The sequence below is a fragment of the Tachypleus tridentatus genome, chromosome 13 (genome assembly GCF_004210375.1).
Source record: "Tachypleus tridentatus isolate NWPU-2018 chromosome 13, ASM421037v1, whole genome shotgun sequence".
Taxonomy (NCBI): domain Eukaryota; kingdom Metazoa; phylum Arthropoda; class Merostomata; order Xiphosura; family Limulidae; genus Tachypleus; species Tachypleus tridentatus.
This window is the reverse complement of record NC_134837.1, coordinates 200,804,628-200,826,171: the sequence shown is the minus strand read 5'-3', so window position 1 is coordinate 200,826,171 and position 21,544 is coordinate 200,804,628. Positions and strand designations below refer to the sequence as shown.

Genomic DNA, 21,544 nt, shown 5'->3' with positions numbered 1-21,544 from the left:
AATGTATGTTACGTGTGTTAGAAACGTTATTTTAATGTCGAGAAGAAACCAGCCTGGACTGTGGTCTTAGTGTGATACACTAGGACGTGGTCTTATCATGATACTCAGGATTTATCTTCCTCTATTAATATAAAGTGTGCATTGTTAGAAACAACATTTCCAGTGCTGCCATTAAAATTGTTCTTTGGAGCCCCTTAAGCATTATAATGTCCGTTTTGATAATTTGACAGTTTTCACCCCTGAACAGTAAATAAGTGGAATTGGTACAGTTTCAGTCCTCGTTATTTTCTTTAAAGATATTTTCCCCTTCATCTGATGTTCGCACCAGACATGTAAAAATCTAAATTATTTGTTCTCGTATTATAACACCTGTCTGTAAACTGTTATTTGACAGAAGTCTTATATATGTAAAAACGACTGGTATGGACAGAGAAAGCACAATGTATAGGAGCGAACAACGTTTCGACCTTCTTCGGTTATTGTCAAGTTCACAAAGAATGAAAGGGATAACTGACCGATAGCTGACCACATGTTTGAAAGGGGTTGTGTAACTGAGTGTAGGAATGTAGAGGGCGTGCGTAGATGTTTGTTTATATTTGTTAATATAAGTATAGAGGTGTTCCTTTGTATTGGTTTATTTTGGGCTTGAGTTATTGTGTAAGTAAGGCATTTTAATTTTATGTTTGTTTCTTTATTTAGTATTTGGGTGTTTTCTATGGTTATGTTGTGTTTATTTGATTTGCAGTGTTCGAAAACGTGTGAAAGTGACTTTTTGTGTTCTTCAAATCTGGTTTCCATTTTTCTACTTGTTTCTCCAATAAAAAAGTCGTGGCAGTTATCACATTGTATTTTACAAATAATGTTGGTGTTGTGTTTGACAGTGTAGTTTTTACATAGTATAGACTTTAGGTTTGTGCCTGGTTTTTGAATAAATTTGATATTTACTTTAATGTCATATTTTGTTACTAGTTTTTGCCAAATGTTGGTTATTTTTCTGCTGATATCGGGAAGATATGGTATGCAGCAGTATATGGTTTTGTGATTTTTTAAATCGTGGGGTATATTTACTTTTGTCAGTTGCTTTTGCTTTTTGTCTAGGTGTGTGTATAATTTTGTTTACGGTTTGTGGAGGAAACTTATTGATGTTGATGAATTATTGTTTTATTTTGTCTAATTCGTCGTTAATTTTATCTGGTGAGCATAGTTTTATGGCTGTGTCTATTGTGTTAATTGTGAGGTTAGTCAGTGGTTTGTCGTGTTGGTGTCTTTTCTGTTGCTTACATCTCAGTTTTTCTAGTTTGATATTGTGGCAGATTGTTTTGCCCCTGTCATTCCTAGTGTTGATTTGGTTTATGTTTTGTTGTACAAGTCCGTAAAACTCTGGTTTAATGCAACATGCCAGTTGATGGTCTAGGTTCATTTTTTGTTTCTGTAAGTCATGTAGTTCTTTGTATTTCGTGTTCAACATGGCTTTAAGTAGTTTTTTTCTGTGAATTTTGGATAATGTTTGTGTATTTATTAAAATTTTTTGATAGTTTTACCTTTACAAAATTAGGGGTTAGTTGTTCCTTTCTACATTGTTGGATGAAATAATGTCATTTCTTTTATTGATAATTCTTTGGTTTAAATTTCTTAGATACCTATATTAATAAATATACCCAACATCTAAGCACGCCCTCTACATTCCTACACTCAATTACACAACCGCCTTCGAATATGTGGTCAGATATCGGTCAGTTAACTCTTCCTTTCTTTAAGAACCTGACGATGACCGAGGAAGATCGAAACGTTGTTCGATCCTATACATAGTGCTTTCTCTATCCATACCAGCCGTTTTTTACATATATAATTTTCTCTACAAGTGGGTTTTCTCGTCGTCACCGATGACAGAGGTCTGTGTGTGAATGTTCGCTTGTAACTGTTGAGCCGCTGGGTCGGTTTTCACTAAACGTGGCATGTAGCCTTACGGTCCCTCGAGGAAGGGCATAGTGGAGTCGACATTTCGGTCTAATCTTCCTGTGTCATTTCACTCTCCATGGATCCATATGTCATCCCTGTCTGTTGTTTCCGCTTATAATTGACGAGCCGCTGGCCTGTGGCCCTAGGGTCCCTCGCGAAGCGACATAATGGATATTTGGATTTGATTCTCTTGTGCCATTCTCCATACGACCTTATATCTTCTTCGCGAGTTGCGTCTTCTTATAATTAGCAAACTATAGTTATAGATTAGGTTCAGTCTGGTTGTTTATTGTCAAGTATAACTTCTTAACGAACATCTGGGTACCCATAGAATAGCTCTTCCTGTTATGGGTTTTCTCTACCAGACTCTAAGATCGAGGTTTAAATCTCATCATCCAGTCATGCTCGCCTTTTCAGTCGTGGGTACGTTATGATGTGACAGTAAATCTTACTATTCTATCAGAGTAGTTCAAGAGTTGGCAGTGGTTAGTGTTGACTAGCTGCCTATGGTGTATCACGTTTAGATTTGGAACGGTCAGCGCAAATAGTCTTCGTGTAAGCACAAACATCCTTTGAGTAGCTTTCCACGAAATTCAGTAGCACACACACACAAAGTCGATCCTTGATTATCTAAGTATTAACATTAATTTGCTAGGTGGCCAAACGTTAAGTAACCAATCACCTTTGGGTGACCAAATCTTAAATGTAAATCCTTTTTGAAACAGGACAGATATGTTTACAATCGTTCCAGCTATAAACAAAAAATTACACACAGGTAAGACAGAAAGTTTTGTTTGTTTGTTTTTGAATTTCGCACAAAGCTACTCCAGGGCTATCTGTGCTAGCCATCCCTAATTTAGCAGTGTAAGACTAGAGGGAAGGCAGTTAGTCATCACCACCCACCGCTAACTCATTGGCTAATCTTTAACCAACAAATAGTGGGATTGACCATAACATTATAACGCCCCCACAGCTGAAAGGGCGAGCATGTTTAATGCGACGGGAACTCGAACCCGCGGCCCTCAGATTACGAGTCGAACGCCATAACACACCTGGCCATGCGTTATAAGCCTTCAGACTTACCGCTAAGCCACCGATAGGAGAACTTAGTCATGGATATTAATCTTAATTATTACAATATAATAATGAACTTTTGTCAAATAATTTTCCTGTTCCTGTGCGAGATCTGAATATGATTACGTCACCGATTACTAGGAAGAGGATGGAGTATACCTCTACAAATGAAAGTATAATAAATACAGAGGGTCTGAATCGTGAGTTTCCCGTCTGATTCTGTCGAGTTTTCAAGCAAGACTCATTTGACTGGTACACTGGTTTAGTAACGATGTCCTTGGATTGGACCCGTATAAATCTTATACGATGAAACTAGCAGAGCCAGTCTTAGTCTAGTCCCGTTTTTTCTGAAACCTTAAATATGTGAAGAATACGAAATTTTGCTGTCTGGTAGACTCGCTAGTTTATTATATCTCTTTACGAATAATTTAAAAAACAAGAACGTTATAATGTTGCACTTTTGTCCGGTTGTATTGTATGCCTACAATACAGAGGTACTAGAGAAATATAATGTATACCCATCACATTATTCTCAGATTTAACTGTATAGACATCATACAGCTAAAGAACATATATTGTTAGATAGCGATTGATTCTAAAGGAACCATGATTGGTTAGACATCTAACAGGTGAACACCGAAAAAGAAGCATGGTGAAACAGATATCCGGCAAACGGAGCTCGAAGACAAACCATTAATATATAGATACCCAAGAGATGAAATCTAACAAGATTAATATATAGATACCCAAGAGATGAAATCTAACAAGATATCAAGGTTGTATGAAGCCTAATGAAAATCCGTAATTGCATAAACACAAGATAGATGAAGTCAGAAGAAGAACAATAACTAGATAAACATCAGACAGATGAAGTCAGAAGAGGAAATATAACTGAATAAAGACCAAACAGATGAAGTCAGAAGAGGAAATATGACTGGATAAACACCAGACAGATGAAGTCAGAAGAGGAAATATGACTGGATAAACACCAGACAGATGAAGTCAGAAGAGGAAATATGACTGGATAAACAACAGACAGATGAAGTCAGAAGAGGAAATATGACTGGATAAACAACAGACAGATGAAGTCAGAAGAGTAAATATAATTGGATAAACAACAGACAGATGAAGTCAGAAGAGGAAATATAACTGAATAAAGACCAAACAGATGAAGTCAGAAGAGGAAATATGACTGGATAAACACCAGACAGATGAAGTCAGAAGAGGAAATATGACTGGATAAACACCAGACAGATGAAGTCAGAAGAGGAAATATGACTGGATAAACAACAGACAGATGAAGTCAGAAGAGGAAATATGACTGGATAAACAACAGACAGATGAAGTCAGAAGAGTAAATATAATTGGATAAACAACAGACAGATGAAGTCAGAAGAGGAAGTATAATTGGATAAACACCAGACAGATGAAGTCACTAATAGATGATTTATTTGTTTCTTCAGAATTTTATCTTTTCCTGTTGCTTGTTTTCACGAACATCTTTCACAACAAGTCACTAAATGTGGGCTATTTCACCGACAGTAGAAGAAAAGTAAACATTTCCTTAAATATGTCATGAGGTCCCTTAAAAATATTGATGTGTGTGTAAGTTATAAAATTATCTCATGTCTCAATTATCGTTTTGCATAGACGAAAAAGTTACTAAAACATGAAGATGAATATTTATCTGGATGAATATTGTCTCGGGTTGAAAGCACAAAGTCATAAAAAGTATACTGTAATTGTACTAACTGTACACCCGCCCTAAAAAATATAGTCAAACTTTAACCTGTGATTGTTAGTCGCACATGCGCCATCAACTTTTATCAAATTGTGACCTGTAATCTTACACAAACATCTGCTCATAATTGTATTCCAATTGTGACCTCTAATCTTACACGAACATTCGCCCACAGTTATGGTCAAATTGCGACCTGTAATCTTATGTGAACTCTGACCACAACTTTGATCAAATTGTGACCTGTAGTCTTGTACGAACATTCCCCACAACTATGGTCAATCAAAGTGTGACTTAACTTTATACAAACATCCCCACAACTATGATCAAATTGTGATCTGTAACCTCACACAAACATCCACCTCAACTGTGGTCAAACTGTGACCTGTAATTAAGGTTTACCTTTATGCTGTGGAAAAAGCATAACATTGTTTTGATGTGTTAGGAGAAACAATAGCGGATGTTCTGGTTATAAACACATTATTTAGTTTGTTGTCCAGAAAACAATTTTTATAATTCATACTTCAGAATAATTAGTAATTAAACCTGTGCTTCGGGGCCCCTCGTGGCACAGTGACTCCGGACTTATACTTCTAGAAGCCGAGTTTCAATACCCATGATGTGCAGGGCACATATTAAATTATATTTGTGTAGCTTCATAACAAAGAACAGCAGCAGTGGGACAGCTAACGGATTTACAGAAGCCCGATGTGGGTTTGTTATAAAAAGTACACACATTTCTGCTTCTCAGCTTCTTATTCTGGTAGGCAAGTATAATCCCTCTGGTGTTTGTTATAAACTAATGGTGCTCTTAATTGAAAAATTAAACTGTGAGCTGTTTCTTGCGTTGTGATTAGAGCGAAAGGTGTGTTGTTGAAAGAGGTCATGACGCATGTGTCTACACGATAAACGGAAAGAGATAACCATCTACTGTTCGTAACTGATAGCCTAAATATTACTTTTGTTCTGTCTGTATGACTAAATCACTTTTTATTTCTCTAATTACTAAACTGTTTTTGGTGTGTTTTATTGTTGTTGTTTTTTTGGTATGTGTGGCTGGTGTTGAATGGATAGATATTCAACATCACTGTTATGCCTTGAAGTGTGTATGGTTCATTACACTACCCTTCATCATCCGTTAAAGTTGGGAAAAAACAACAAAAAAAAAAAACCATTCTGAACGAGGACACGAAACGCTCTACTGCTTATACTTTAGTAAGTTAACGAGGCATGCCTCTATAATTTCTGGCCGATCCACTTTCTAAAAATACATCTCATGTGTATTCACAATATGGGTATCTCTGAAAATCTGCAAATAAAATTTTGCCAAATCTTGGCTTTTCCAGATAGATGTCTCTCTACTCTACAATCACGGGTATTGTTTACAGATACATAAATCTGTTTAGGTGATTTTGAATTTTATGTCTTAAATAATTTATAATGTTTTTACAGTTTATATTTTTATATGCAAAAACGGCTCGCTTGGGTTGAGAAAATATTTTACATAGAAGAGCGAACAACGTTTCGACCTTCTACGTAAAACATTTTCTCAACCCAAGCGAGCCATTTTTGCATATATATTTCTCTACAAGTGGGTTTTCTCGACATCACTAAGGTTATATTTTTATAAATAATGGTCAAAGAAATGAAGATGACCAAAATAAGACCAATAACATTTAAGAACGTCATGTTGCGTAGTGAAAAAAACAACAACAACCAAATGTAATCTTGACCCTGTTTGAAAGTTTCGTGTAAATTGTTGGTTAATCTACAAAATACCTCGTACACAAGTAGTAAATATTTAGTTCCTCCTGGATGCTTTATGTTCATTGATTTAATTTAATGTCAAACATTTACTACCTTTTCGTAGAAACATCCAGCACTTCCCCATCCACAGCACTTCATTAAAGATATACCTTCACATTCGCGCACACTGATGTACGTTTTAAATTATACTTATATGCAAAACCATTTCAGGTAGGAATTTGAATACTTTTAATATATATCGTGTTGTTCAGGTGGTGTATTTGGGTTACATTAGGCTTACAAAGTAGTATACCTTCAATACACATCGTGTGGTGTAGCTGGTGTACTTGTAGTATATTAGACTAGTTCACAACTTTAAAATAGCACAATTTACCACGGTTTTTAAAATAATCATATCATATATTTTTATTTAGAGCTGTCCATTAATGTTTGTGTTTATAATTCGTTACATACTTATTTTTGTGTGTGTATGTTTGTTTGGTGAGCTATAATAGACTTAGAGAAGGTCGAACTTGGTTCTCGTGGCATCAGGACAATGCTGAATCTATTATTGTTCTATCAGCAGGGCACACTAAGTTTACTCCTGTTTCAGGCCTGTTTCACAAAAAATCACAAATAACATATACATTCCTCCTCTGTTAATATGCATTATTTCCCACACTTCTTTCGTGTTTCTAAATATATCGTTTCTACAGATATGTAAATTTCTGCGTAGAAGCAAGCAGTTAAATATAAACTTCACATTTCTGCCCCAGATCACACGTAAAGCATTTTTTCTATAAAGTGTTTCATTAACTTGTGGGGTGTATTTGATATAAGGATTTGGTCCCTTATTGAAGGTCACTGTAGCCTCCTGACATCCTGAAGATTAAACCAGTTTCCATGGCGAAAAAAGGGGTTAAGTTTTTGGAGGTTGTTGTACTTTTACCGCGGGGCTTGAGTGTTCTGGTATTGAGATTAAAAAAATATATGAGTAGCTTCGAGATGTAAGGATTAAACATAAATTAATCTAAAAATAAAATGTTATAAACGTGACAGTGAAGTATTTCTTAGTTGAAAGAATACGAAATAGGTGTAGATCTGCATTCTTTAAAATTATTTGTAAAGGATGATGCGGCTCTAGAGAGCATTACAAAAAGAAGAGACGGTAGGTTACAGTGTAGAGAGACAGAATAGAGAACTAAAATAATCCTAGAAAAAAGTTAAACACGTGACAACTAAACGTGTAGATAATTATAAAGAAGTACTCAAATAAAACATTAATTAAATCTATCGGTAATTATAGATAAAGTACGTGTTGTGTAAAACAAATTAGCAAATCACATTAGAAAAAATTATAAAAGTCCCTTAGTGCTGACGACAGGTAGACCTAGGAGTATGCCCCTCCTTCCTACGACGTGGCTCAGCGGCAAGTTCTGAGGGCTTATAACACTAAAAAGTGGGTTTCGATATCCGAAATTGGCAGAGCGCAGATAGCCCATCATGTAACCCTGTGTTTGACAAATAAACAAAACCCGGAAACTAGAGTGGAATCATTCTGTTGAAACCGCGTGGGTTCTCTACAAACCAAGATGATGATTCTCTACTAACTGAGTAGAAGGTTCTCTAATAACCAAGTAAGAGTTCTTTAATAATCAAAGCGAAGGCTCTTTATTAATCAAAGTGAGGGTTCTCTACAAGGCAAGATGAGCAACAAATAATATTTACTAGAGACACAGTCTATAGACCAATAACTTAATTTAAAACATATGTAACTATCTTGAAACCGCCTGGGTTTTGGAGTAGTTCTTTAGACCAATAACTTAATTTATAACACATGTAACGTAATTTTGTTTATTTCGTAACTATAGGACAAACTAAATTATTGAATAGCAAAGTTAAAACACCCTCATTTATTTATATATATAGTTTTTGTTTTTTTAATTTCGCGCAAAGCTACACGAGGGCTATCTACGCTAGCCGTCCCCAATTTTGCAGTGACTTGAAATTCGAAAGAAATGTGTACAAAGATTTAAAAACGCACACTACAAAATAATATAAATGTATATTATAAACATAACTACAAAATATAAATGTATATTATAAACATAACTACAAAATATAAATGTATATTATAAACATAACTACAAAATATAAATGTATATTATAAACATAACTACAAAATAATATAAATGTATATTATAAACATAACTACAAAATATAAATGTATATTATAAACTTAACTACAAAATATAAATGTATATTATAAACTTAACTACAAAATATAAATGTATATTATAAACATAACTACAAAATAATATAAATGTATATTATAAACATAACTACAAAATATAAATGTATATTATAAACATAACTACAAAATATAAATGTATATTATAAACATAACTACAAAATAATATAAATGTATATTATAAACATAACTACAAAATATAAATGTATATTATAAACATAACTACAAAATATAAATGTATATTATAAACATAACTACAAAATATAAATGTATATTATAAACATAACTACAAAATATAAATGTATATTATAAACATAACTACGAAATATAAATGTATATTATAAACATAACTACGAAATATAAATGTATATTATAAACATAACTACAAAATATAAATGTATATTATAAACATAACTACGAAATATAAATGTATATTATAAACATAACTACGAAATATAAATGTATATTTTAAACATAACTACAAAATATAAATGTATATTTTAAACATAACTACAAAATATAAATGTATATTATAAACATAACTACAAAATATAAATGTATATTTTAAACATAACTACAAAATATAAATGTATATTATAAACTTAACTACAAAATATAAATGTATATTATAAACATAACTACAAAATATAAATGTATATTATAAACTTAGCTACAAAATATAAATGTATATTATAAACTTAACTACAAAATATAAATGTATATTATAAACATAACTACAAAATATAAATGTATATTTTAAGCATAACTACAAAATCGTTAAAGGGATAAAATAGAAGGAAGATGTTCGAATTTATATTTTGTTAAATATTTCTTGAGTTAATATTGGCAAATCATTGGCTAGTAGCTACGTTTTGTGGGATGGCTGATACTTACTTTCTTCTTGCACAAAAACTGTAGGACGCGGAAGGCCACGAGTCTCTTGGAAGCTCCTCGAAGGTCACTTTAGTATAAAAGATAACCAAGACCACACTGTGTCCAATTTGTAGATAAGTGACAACAGTTAGAACAATATAAGCCTATTTTATCAATAAATGATCATAATAAAACTTAGCTTATGAGTTAGTTTTCACTCGCAGAAGTCTGATGAAACTGCACCCTTCGTGCTAGTCCAAGGTACTAGTGCACAGTAGAAACCGTTATGTTAACAGTTGGAACAGGTTTGTAGGAGGGCCACTGTTAGAACAGGTCTCTGGTTCTCTGGGTGAATCGACTGGAAACAGAGAAGATGACCTGATTTCTCTAGCAGTCGGTAAGTTGTACCTTGCTCGAAAGACACCACTTGTAACTGAAAACGGCCTTCTTTATGTGTACCAAAGTTTAACGGAATATAAACAAAAAACGTTGAACCCACCCTTTGTGTCTAATTGTACATATTTCATTGTTGAAAGAAAGTTTCCTTGAACGACCTTCAACAGTAGAGAAAATAACCAAACAATGACATGAGATTTATTTATAGTCAAACGATAAACCAATAGAACAAAACCACTGCAGATATAATTTTAATATTGTTGAAGAAATGTATTGTTACTTGGGTAACACGTGTAATATAATTTGACTTTTGAGTCGAAGTCGAAACAAACAGTTACTGTAAGTCATTATATTACGGATTTATTTTCACAAAAAGTAAAATTAAATATGCAATCTGTGAGTTAAGGGCTCTAAAAGACCTCTACATGTTATATACACATATCACCATTTTAAAAGGCCTAGCTGCATTTCTTTCGTCTGCGGAATATCTATAATGTAATCATTATACAGTTGATCCCCTGTATAATATCGAATATCACTATGTAACACAAGTTTTGTTCCTGGATAGTATGTGTTATTTCTTAATTGTTTATGTTGTAAAAGTACAGAAAATGGTCATTATTCCCTTCAAACTTTGCTTGTGTGACATGGATAATGAAATTTATAAATTCACCTATTTTCTATGTAAAAACAGGCAAATTTGCACATTTTCATTTACATAAGGTCTGAATAAAACAACATACGAATCAAGATTTACATGTATTTATACTAAAGTGAGTAGTTTTTCTAAAATTGCGACTGTAATGTAAATCACTTTCACGTATCAGCCCCCAAATAGTCTCCCATCATGTTTTAATTATACGCTCCCAGGTCACAAAAGCAAAGATTGTAGAGCGAAATAGGTTTTTTCCATTTACTTTAGGCATAAGCAATTGGGAAATAACACTTTCTGCCCAGGAACAAGAAAAAGTAAACATTTTGTTACATAATGTAATAAATTAGACACGACGCTATAATGTTACACAACTATACTAATCTATAGCTATGAGTTTATATTGACGGTTGTTTTATGGCTTCTTTCACACATGTATATAATAAACAACAGATTGAAACCCGAATTTCACCTCAGCAAAATATTGGTTCCGTTTATTCAGTTGTTATAAAACATTCGACCATAAAAATTAATGAGGTACTGATGTACAACATTCTATTGAGTGCTTTTGTTATAAATGAATATTAAAGAAAACCATCTTTCGTAAAGAAGGTAATCCCCCCTTCCTACATCTAATTAAACTATTAACTTCCAGGGATTAAACGGGTTTTTCTTATCTCCATACTTACATCTCTGGTTAGTTCTAGAATGTACGTATTAGTTTTTTAGTGTATAAAGTTATCTGATTACTCACAATACCCCGTCTGAAACAAAACATAAAAAATGGAATGTGTTATTGAATCCCATACTCTTCCAGCAACTTGTTGTTGATGTAATATTTAACTACATTTCTAGAAGCTGATATCCTTGAAACTATGCCAAACCTATTGGCAATAACTTCGTGAAGGTTTTATACACCTAATATTGCAACTACGTAATACTTGATCATAAATATTTTGTATCACGAATATCTGATTCTGAGGCTACTAATGACAGTGTATGATCTGATTCTGAGGTTACTAATGACAGTAAGTTATCTGATTCTGAGACTACTAATAATAGTGTATTACCTGATTCTGAGGCCACTAACGACAGTGTATTATCTGAGTCCGAAGCTACTAATGACAGTGTATCATCTGATTCTGAGGCTACTAATGACAGTAAGTTATCTGATTCTGAGACTACTAATAATAGTGTATTACCTGATTCTGAGGCCACTAACGACAGTGTATTATCTGAGTACGAAGCTACTAATGACAGTGTATCATCTGATTCTGAGGCTACTAATGACAGTGTATTATCTGATTCTGAGGATACTAATGACAGTGTGTTATCTGATCCTGAAGCTACTAATTACACTGTATTATCTGATTCTGAGGCTACTAATGACGGTGTATAGACCGTTATTCTCTGACTTGATTGTTTCTTAGCACTCTCAGAGAAATTTCGAGGAACCTTCTTACAACGTGAGGTGGGCTACTACAGTTGGGAAATGCCCAAGATCAGAATTAGTATTTCTGTATGTTTTCTTTCTTCAGGTTCCTTTATAGATGAACTGATTTTATAAAGGATGGAAGAAATGTTTAAACTCTCTCATGCCACTACGTCATGTATTTTACATCATGTTCTAATGATTTAACGAGTGAAGGCACAGCACAGCCAGGAGGTTAGGACTCGTGATCTCAGATTCGAATCCGCGAACACTGCTAAATTAGGGACGGCTAGCGCAGATAGCCCTCGTGTCGCTTTGCGCGAAATTAACGAGTAAGATAATAACTGTTGTGTAATACCAATTTTTTAACAGAACAATATATACAATACACATTATAAAAACTGTTAACCATAACACTGTGTTTATCACCTCTCCCTTGAAGTACAGATGACCAGTACAATGGGCTATTTGTGTTATGCCCTTGGGGTTATCGAACCCTGATTTCTAACGTTATAACTCTGCTCAGTCTAAACTGGTTTGAGTCATTATAACTGTGACATTCAATTCCGTTATTTGGTTAAGAGTAGCCACGTAGGCAGCGGGTGCTAGTGACGGTTGCTGTCCTCCTGGTCAGCAGCTTTAACTTAGAGAGGGTTACGTGTCACATAAGGTACCAGAATACCCTATTAATCCTCATGGTTACGGTTTCTTCAGTGAATTGCTCGACTCTTCGGTGTAAATGTTCGTGTCGCCATCTTAGTGTCCTCTACGATCCAGTTGCAACTGGAAAGCTAACCCTAAATGTTGTCATATTTATATTTTAGTTTATAACATAAAACCACGTGGTATATTTGTGCTGTTTATTCTGTTGTATATTGTTTCAACACTGATCTGTTTAGGGCGATGTCTGAACTTGATATCTACAAGTAGCAACAATCTATACTATTCATAGCTACAAGTGGCTAAAGTGGCTAAACTTGATATTTAGAAGTGGCTACAATGAAAACAGATTTGTCTGATACGATTTAAATGTTTGTTTGTTTTTCTAAGATGAATGAAAAACTTTAGGAATCCAGGTTAAACTTCTTCTAAATATCTGTGAAAACAGTTTATTTTTTAATTTCGCGCAGAGCTACACGAGGGCTATCTACACTAGCCGTCCCTAATTTAGCAGTGCAAGACTAGAGGAAAAGCAGCTAGTCTTTTACCAACGAATAGTGGAATTGAGCATAGCATTATATTGCCCCCACCTCTAAAATATCAATCGTGTTTGGTGCGACGGGGATTCGAATCCGTAACACTCAAATTACGAGTCGAGTACCTTAACCACCTGACCGTGTCAGTCTATGAGGGTGAACTCATACTGGTGTTTTTAGGTTTAAGATGTTGAGTTTGGTGAGTTTTGTAGATTTATTTCTTACAGCTAACCTGCTCCATCTAAAGAATTGGGTGAGCCCCCTTTTACTGACTATTTGTAAGTTATCTCTTTCCTTCCTCCACTAGACTAGTCGTCGTCCACCAATTGTAAGCTCTTGAAATAACCTTACATCTATAATCAAATACATTCATTTTGTGCTTGCTTGTCGTATGTAATGTTTGTTAAAATTTACCTATTTAAGGTAGGTAATGATAAGAGACTGTCACAGAACAGTGCCAGTCACAACGAGTTACTAACAATCTTGTTAACCTTGAGACCTTCCAGATGAAATAGCGCCTCCACTTCCATCTCCCCAGATGTGTAGCCTTGGCTACGTCCTTGTTGATTCGTAGCCTGTTCTCAGCTACCTGGTTCGTGAAGGGCAGATCTATATAATGCTTTAGTTAGTTCTTCATACCATCTAGGCGACAGCTGATAGCAGTACAGGGATAGTGGGCTATTTCAGTAGGGAGTGGCATACACACAGAGGAAACGGCACGTGGTCAGCGGACGTGTTGATTATTAAGGCCTTGTAGTTTATCGTACGTGATCTACGAATCCAAAGATTCATGGTTCGCGTTCCGTTGCACACAAAAAATGTGTTTTGCATCGTGGGGTCATGAATGCCCCACATAGGAGTGACAGTCAAATTCAGCTATACGGCTCAGACAAGCCCAACATTTGGCAGCAGGTACTGTTGGCTAGCAGAATGCATTGCATGTATGTAACAACGGACATTACAATCACGTATGCCTACCACATAGGGTGGAAGGGGTCACATGTTCTTACTTTATTCACTTACCTTACGAACACTGCCATTAACAACTGTGTTAGATTGACTTCGATTTTTTCCTCCATCAATCCACACATTTCAACAAAGTCAGACAAACATATTTACATAAAAAAATATCCATATCGTCTGATCTGTAGGACACTTCTTGGACATCTTGAAGTCTGGAATTGTGCGAGTCTTTCCACGCGTGATTTTAGGTACTCTGCTTAGCTCGAGTATCGAAACCCGATTCGTAGCGTTATAAACCATCAGACTTTCCGCTAAGCTACTTGCGGAGCAACATGAAGTAAAAATACATATGTATATTAGTATACAGATAATTTGGTGAAAAAGGTAAATTATACATAAATATGAAAGTTTGTTTATAAACGAGTACGAACCGAGTGTGGTTTGTTAGTTAGCTTGACGTTGCCTCGCAAACGCACTCCGCCCTTGGGACCTTGAGTGTGAAATAGTTAAAAATAGATGAAAAAAAGAGAAATGAAAAATTGAAGGTAGACCAAGAAGAAAGAAACAGGACAAAAGAAAGGGACTCAGATTTTTAAAAAAATTAAGCAATAAAGAAAATCTGATTGAAAACATGATTTATCAATACATTGGAAATATATGAGTGGATTACACAAACAAGATAAAGGGTTCGATAACAAAACAGAAGAACAGAAAGTAGGTTATAATGAAATAGAACTACTGAACTCATGCAATGACATACTGAAGAAAAGCACAATGAATCATTAAGTTAGAAAAGAACATCAGTGACTGAACAAAACTTCTGGAAAACAAAGACCAAAACAATCACATCTATTTCTTCATTTGCCCAAGAACTACAACCTAAAGCACCACCGAGTACAAAATATCGAATAAGGTAACTTATTTTATCTACATCTATTTCTATTCACACTGTGCCATCTGTTACCGCAAGATCTGCCTGGACTACTTCAGCAAAGACCCTCATAGTTTTAGGTGTCCAATTCAACTTCACCATCAAAATGTGACATCAAGGGACTGACGGAAAAGTACAGTGGGAGATATATCAGGCTCAGTGTGACTTTAAATTCATGTTTCATCTCTAACTGTGCAGCTTCCTTTGCTCCAACATACTTCTCATATTCTAATCTGTTATTGCATCCGCAAATTTGTCAAATGCCAATGAATCTAAGAGTTCAGTTCAGTTTTCTGATTTCGTCCGACCCTGTTCTTTTTAGTTTGTCAATCTGCACCTAATGGATAAGGCAACTAACTACGAATGCTTGATAGTTGTTATGGATCTCAACTAGATGATTACATAATGTTAGCAAAGCTTGTCCTCCGAAATGTAAAGCAAGATGAATGGCTTGATTTTTCCTACTCCACCCATTCACTCCGAAAAATTATTTGGAAGTGAGACTGATATGCATCTCCTGGTACCTTTCCATCATAATGCACGCGATGTCGTTAAATTGATTATATAAAATTTGGAACTTGATTCGGTAGTGACGTAGCTGAAGTAGTCTATGAATTTGGTAGTGACGTGGCTGAAGTAGTCTATAGATTTAGTAGTGACATGGCTGGAGTAGTTATGGATTTGGTAATGACGTGGCTGAAGTAGTCTACGGATTTGGTATCGACGTGGCTAGAGTAGTCTGTGGATTTAGTAGTGACGTGGCTGGAGTAGTCTATGGATTTGGTAGTGGCATACTTGGAATAGTCCAAGATGGTCCGGTAGTCACAAATAATATTGCAATAGTAGTGAGACTAAAGTGATTCCCCTGTCCTATATTTTATAATAAATGTTAGTTTAAGCTCGGGTTCTTGGGCGGATGTAGAAAGAGGTGTGATTGGTTTCATAGCTCCATTTAACAATTCATTTTCGACATTTAAATATTACATCTTTTTACTTTAACTTCTCCGTAAAATTCAAGTTCTTCTTATTATTCTATTAATTTCTGTTTCTTTTTCCTTGTTATTATTTTTATTTTCCATAACTATCTTCTTGAACCTATTTAATGTTTTGTCTCGGATAACGTATAATTCTTTGTAAAAGAAGCGATTTACGGCTCTATGTTAGAGTTCCTCCTTTATCTGTTTGTAGTCCAGTAGTTATGTTACAGTTTCTCTGACATTGCTTGCAACCCAGTAGTTATGTTACACTTTCTCTGACATCTGCTTGTAACCCAGTTGTTACGTTACAGTTTCTCTGACATCTGCTTGTTACTCAGTGGTTACGTTACAGTTTTTCTGACATCTGCTTGTTACTCAGTGGTTACGTTACAGTTTCTCTGACATCTGTTTGTAGTCCTATGGTTATGTTGCATTTGATTAGGTGGTTTCCCTCTAATCTATCAATTCAAAATTAAAACAATTAGAACAAACAGCCCTTGAGAAACTTGAGCGAAATTAACACATGGACTAATACCAGACAATTTGAGAGTAAGCATTAAAACCTTTTTATATATATATATATAACTTGATTCTCTAGGTCTGGCGTCGCCTGGTGATTAGTGTTCGACTAGTAATGTGGGGATCATGAGCTTAAGTTCCCATCACCGAAAATGCTCGTTCTTTCATCCGAGAATGCATCATTATATGATGTTCAATCCCACTATTCGTTGGTAAAAGGGTAGCATAAGATTTGGCGGTGCATAATGTTGACAAGCTGACTTCCACTTTTTTATCTCTGCTAAATTGGAATCGGCGAACGCAGTAACTCTCGAATAGCTTTAAGCGAGGCCCGGCATGGCCAAGCGCGTAATGCGCGCGACTCGTAATCCGAGGGTCGCGGGTTCGCGCCCGAGTCGCGCTAAACATGCTCGCCCTCCCAGCCGTGGGGGCGTTATAATGTGACGGTCAATCCCACTATTCGTTGGTAAAAGAGTAGCCCAAGAGTTGGCGGTGGGTGGTGATGACTAGCTGCCTTCCCTCTAGTCTTACACTGCTAAATTAGGGACGGCTAGCACAGATAGCCCTCGAGTAGCTTTGTGCGAAATTCCAAAAAAAACAAAAAAAAACTTTAAGCGAAATCCAAAACAAAACAAATTCATTTTCTTGCTAAGAGAGACATAGAACTTCAGGAATTTATTGGATTAATTTTATATAAATATATAGGACTGGTGTTAAGGATATTCATGAACCTATTTTTGGAAATATTTTTATCACTCTAATTAATCATAAAATTTTATTTTTCTCCTTTTTCATTTTCTGCTTCCCTCGTACTTGTTATCGTCAGTTCACAATCACTATTATTTTATACAGTTAGGCCTAGTTACCCTTTCACTTCTGTTGATATTGCTATGTTTCTTTCCTTTCTTACGCTTATTAAAAGCTTATAATAAATTCGCAGTAAACAGTAACCCTAATAATGTTAATATAACAAATATGTTACCATGGCCGTTGAAACTGTTAAAATATATGATTTTCTGCATCAAATCTATGCTGTTTTACATCCAGACGTTTATTATCCGCGCCTCAGTAGCATGAAATACAATTACGCGTTTTGTCACTCATAAAATTAGAATTCAAGAATTAAATACAACATCGAAACTTTATAAAAACTGTAATCATTATACATTTTTATCTTTCTCGAAATGCGAGTGGCAACGTCTTTAGATTATCTCTAATCGTGTGTTATCTGAATTAGTGTTTGTTTATGAAAGGGGAAGAAAATCTTATAAATAAGGCATGATCTTTTCATTTTTCCTCTGGTATATTTTATACATGTTTGTTAGGCAAATAACTTATATTAACACTAACACAACTTATCGCCTAACTTAACGTGTAGGACTTTTATGATTATTTACGTGATTGAAAATAGGACAACTAACAATGCCCAAGTGAACTGCTAAAGAATTCTCTTGTCTAGTTCACCAATGTATTTGTCATGCATTATTTGTGAAACATTCAATAAATATTGTTTACAATAATATGTATTTACTTACAACGGGCAGTGTTACTTTTTTCCATATTCTTTAAAGGCGTAGCCCCCAGTGGCTCAGCGGCAAGTTTGAAGGCTCATAACGCTAAAATCCAGGTTTCAATATCCGTGGTAGGCACAGCATAGATAAGCCATTGTGTAGCTTTGTGCTTAATTACAACGAAGGTCTGAAGAAATATTAATATACAAAGCTCCCGTTCATAAATTACAAGCACGTAACTATAAGTAAGTTTCAAGTATGGAAGAGGGGAGAGCCAATCTATTCCTGGGAAGTAGGGGCGTAGATTTTTTACACCCGATGGGGGGGGATGATTTTTGCAACCACTTATGAGGACTGTTCAATTTGCAAATTGGTAATCTCTGATTACGTGAACCTGAAAGCTGTAAACATGCAGTCACAGAGTAATCTTGTTGCCACGATACTTGCGTGTATACTTAGGCCTACTGACTGATACTTACGAACTGTCGATTAGATCGAAAAGCTTAGAAGCACGCCTATATTAAAGATGTACATTTCGACTACTGAAAAAGCCTACATCCAGGTCTAATTATGTAATTCGACTGGTAAGGACACGAGAATTACAAGAACAAACACACAACTTGTAGGCCTGTGATGCAATAAAACAATTCAGCAGACCAAACTGTAGGGGGAATGATTGTATGCACCATACCCCCCACCTAAAATGAAAGGGATTATCCTCTCCCCCCCCCAGGATCTACGCCCCTGCCGGGGAGAGTATCAAAGTGAGCTGAACAAAACAGTTGAGGGAGCGTTATAACGTAAGGCTAATCCCACTTCTCGTTGGTAAGGAGTAAAAAATAACCCTAAGCTTTGGAGGTGGCGTTGACTAATTGTCTTCCTTTTTGTCTAGCAGATAGTCTTCGAATAGCTTTGGGCGAAATTCAACAAACAAATTGTAATGTTACTTTGAACATTCGAATGTTTCAAATACCACATTTTTGACATTTACACAGTAAAAGCCTTCTTAAACTTTAGTTATTTTTAATTTTAGAAACGACTGAAACTCCTCTGGATCTAAGGTATTATTACGAGAACAATATGAAAAATAACTTATAAGTAAATTGTTCCGTTGATATCGAATGCTGTGATTGTATTTTTTACATGAAGAAAGCGTTTAAAACTAAAATGCTATAAACTTTGCTCATCAGTGGCTTAGCGGTAAGCCTGAAGGCTTACGACTCTAAAAATCATGTTTTGATACCCGTGGTAAGTAGAGCTCAAATAGCTTATTGTATAAGTTTGTACTCTACAGTCCTCTAATGATAAATCAGTAAGTCTACGGATTTACAACGTTAAAATCAGCGGTTCGATTACCATCGGTAGACACAGCAGATAGCCCGATGAGGCTATAAAAAAAACAAACCTTTACTTTACAATAATAAACTAAACCAACAGTCATAAAAATAGCTCATATTTAACAGATGTTTGAGAATCATTCGGATATGTTTTATTAACAAATACTTGTGATATATAAATCAGCTTTTAAGTTGTTTCAAAAAAAAATTCTTAAAAAATGTATACAGATATAAAGTCACTGGCCTATTGCAGATTAATAGCAGTGTAATCTCTGTTGCTTGATATGCTATGTGTATATTGTTGTTTCCAATTCAACACTTCGAATAACAACCGAGAAAGTACTCTAGATTTGTTGCTGTTAGCGGGTAATTCCTTCTTCTGTGTTGACAGAATCGTAAAAACCTTAATGAGATTGATTTGTTAACTAACCTTACAAATTCGTATAATTAAGCCTAACCCTTTCTGCTTTAATTGCAGCAGCTCAACAAATTTTCTGCAATAATATGATCACATTGATTCATACTTCTAAGAGAAAATGATTAAATTGTGTATACGAAACTGTAATTATCATTTTAATTTGAATCTTTCTCAAAGTTTTTCAGTGCTGCCCTCTCTAAACGAAAACATTTAAAACTTCATTATTTGTCAGGTAACTAAAAACAGGGAGAGCGTTAGCACCGTTCTGTGTGCAAAAATTTACAACTATCAATGTATACCGGGATGGGTGTGGTTAATGTGCCGAACTATGAAAACATGGATTCGTATGCGCATTCCATTGCTACAAAAACACGCATCATGTTTTTATACCGTCAGTGCGTTATTAGATTGCTGGGTAAATCTCACTATTCAGTCAGACCACAAGAGCTACCCAAAGAATTTGTGGTGAGAGTTTTTAACTAGCTGCTTTGCCCCTAGTCTGATAGCTCAAAATTGGGAAGGGCTATGCTTAGCAAGCCTTTGTGTAGTTTTCATCAAAAGTATGAATCAAGCTAGAACGGAAAGAAGAAGAAGAAATGTTTTCATTGTATTCCAGCTGGACAGCACAGAGTTTTGGTATCTAGCACAAAACAACACAATTGATTATCTGTGCTCTGCCCAACGTAGATAATGAAACTCGGTTTTTTGCATTTTAAGCTATCAGGCTTACAACCGAATTAATGGGGGGATATTTATATTTTGTTAGTATTTACAAAAACAGAAATTTTTTTTTTTTCATGTGTTAAACTCCCATTCTTAGAACACCTGCTATAAATGAAACTCAACGGATTTGTTTAATTATTTTAACTGCAGCCACACAAGCGTAAGAAATTATTTAAACGATATAAATTTTCAAGCTAGCAGACTGGCGAAATTTATTGAACATTATTGTGTGTAATATGATATCATTGTTGAGTATTTTTGCTCCTTTGATAATAACGCTAACAAAATATATTTTGCTTGTTTGACGCGCATTATTAAAAACTCAAGTAATGAGATTATGTTCAACAAATAATTAAGAAAATAACGTGACCAAATTATGTTTTAAACTCAAATAAAAAAGGTTACCAAAACAGGAAAACCATTGTGACCCGAGTTATACTTTCAGTCTATTATAATTAAGGGCCCGGTATGGCCAGATGGGTTAAGGCGTTCGACTCGTAATCTGAGGGTCGCGGGTTCGAATCCCCGTCGCACCAAACGTGCTCGTCCTTTCAGCTGTCGGAGCGTTATAATGTGAAGTTGGTAAAAGAGTAGCCCCAGAGGTGGCGGTGGGTGGTGATGACTAGCCTGCCTTCTCTCTTGTCTTACACTACTAAATTATGGACGGCTAGTGCAGATAGCCCTCGCGTATCTTTGCGCGAAATTCAAAACAAACATTATAATTTAAAAAAAAGAGAATGAAACGTAAATCTAACATTTGAAAATTGAACAGTCACGTGAATTTCTCTTTGGGATACACGGCTAGCTATAATGATACTGATGTTGAGAATTTAGTCTAAGCTGCCATC

General features: G+C 35.1%; 1 pseudogene across 1 annotated transcript in view; it reads right to left on the bottom strand.

Annotated features, from left to right (window-relative positions):
• Nucleotides 1–9,803, bottom strand: part of LOC143238134 (protocadherin Fat 4-like) — a 144,943-nt pseudogene extending 135,140 nt beyond the window's left edge. The window contains exon 1 of the transcript XR_013020423.1: nucleotides 9,663–9,803. The product of XR_013020423.1 is annotated as a protocadherin Fat 4-like (transcript). The remainder of the gene's footprint in view (nucleotides 1–9,662) is intronic.
• Nucleotides 9,804–21,544: the final 11,741 nt, after the last annotated feature.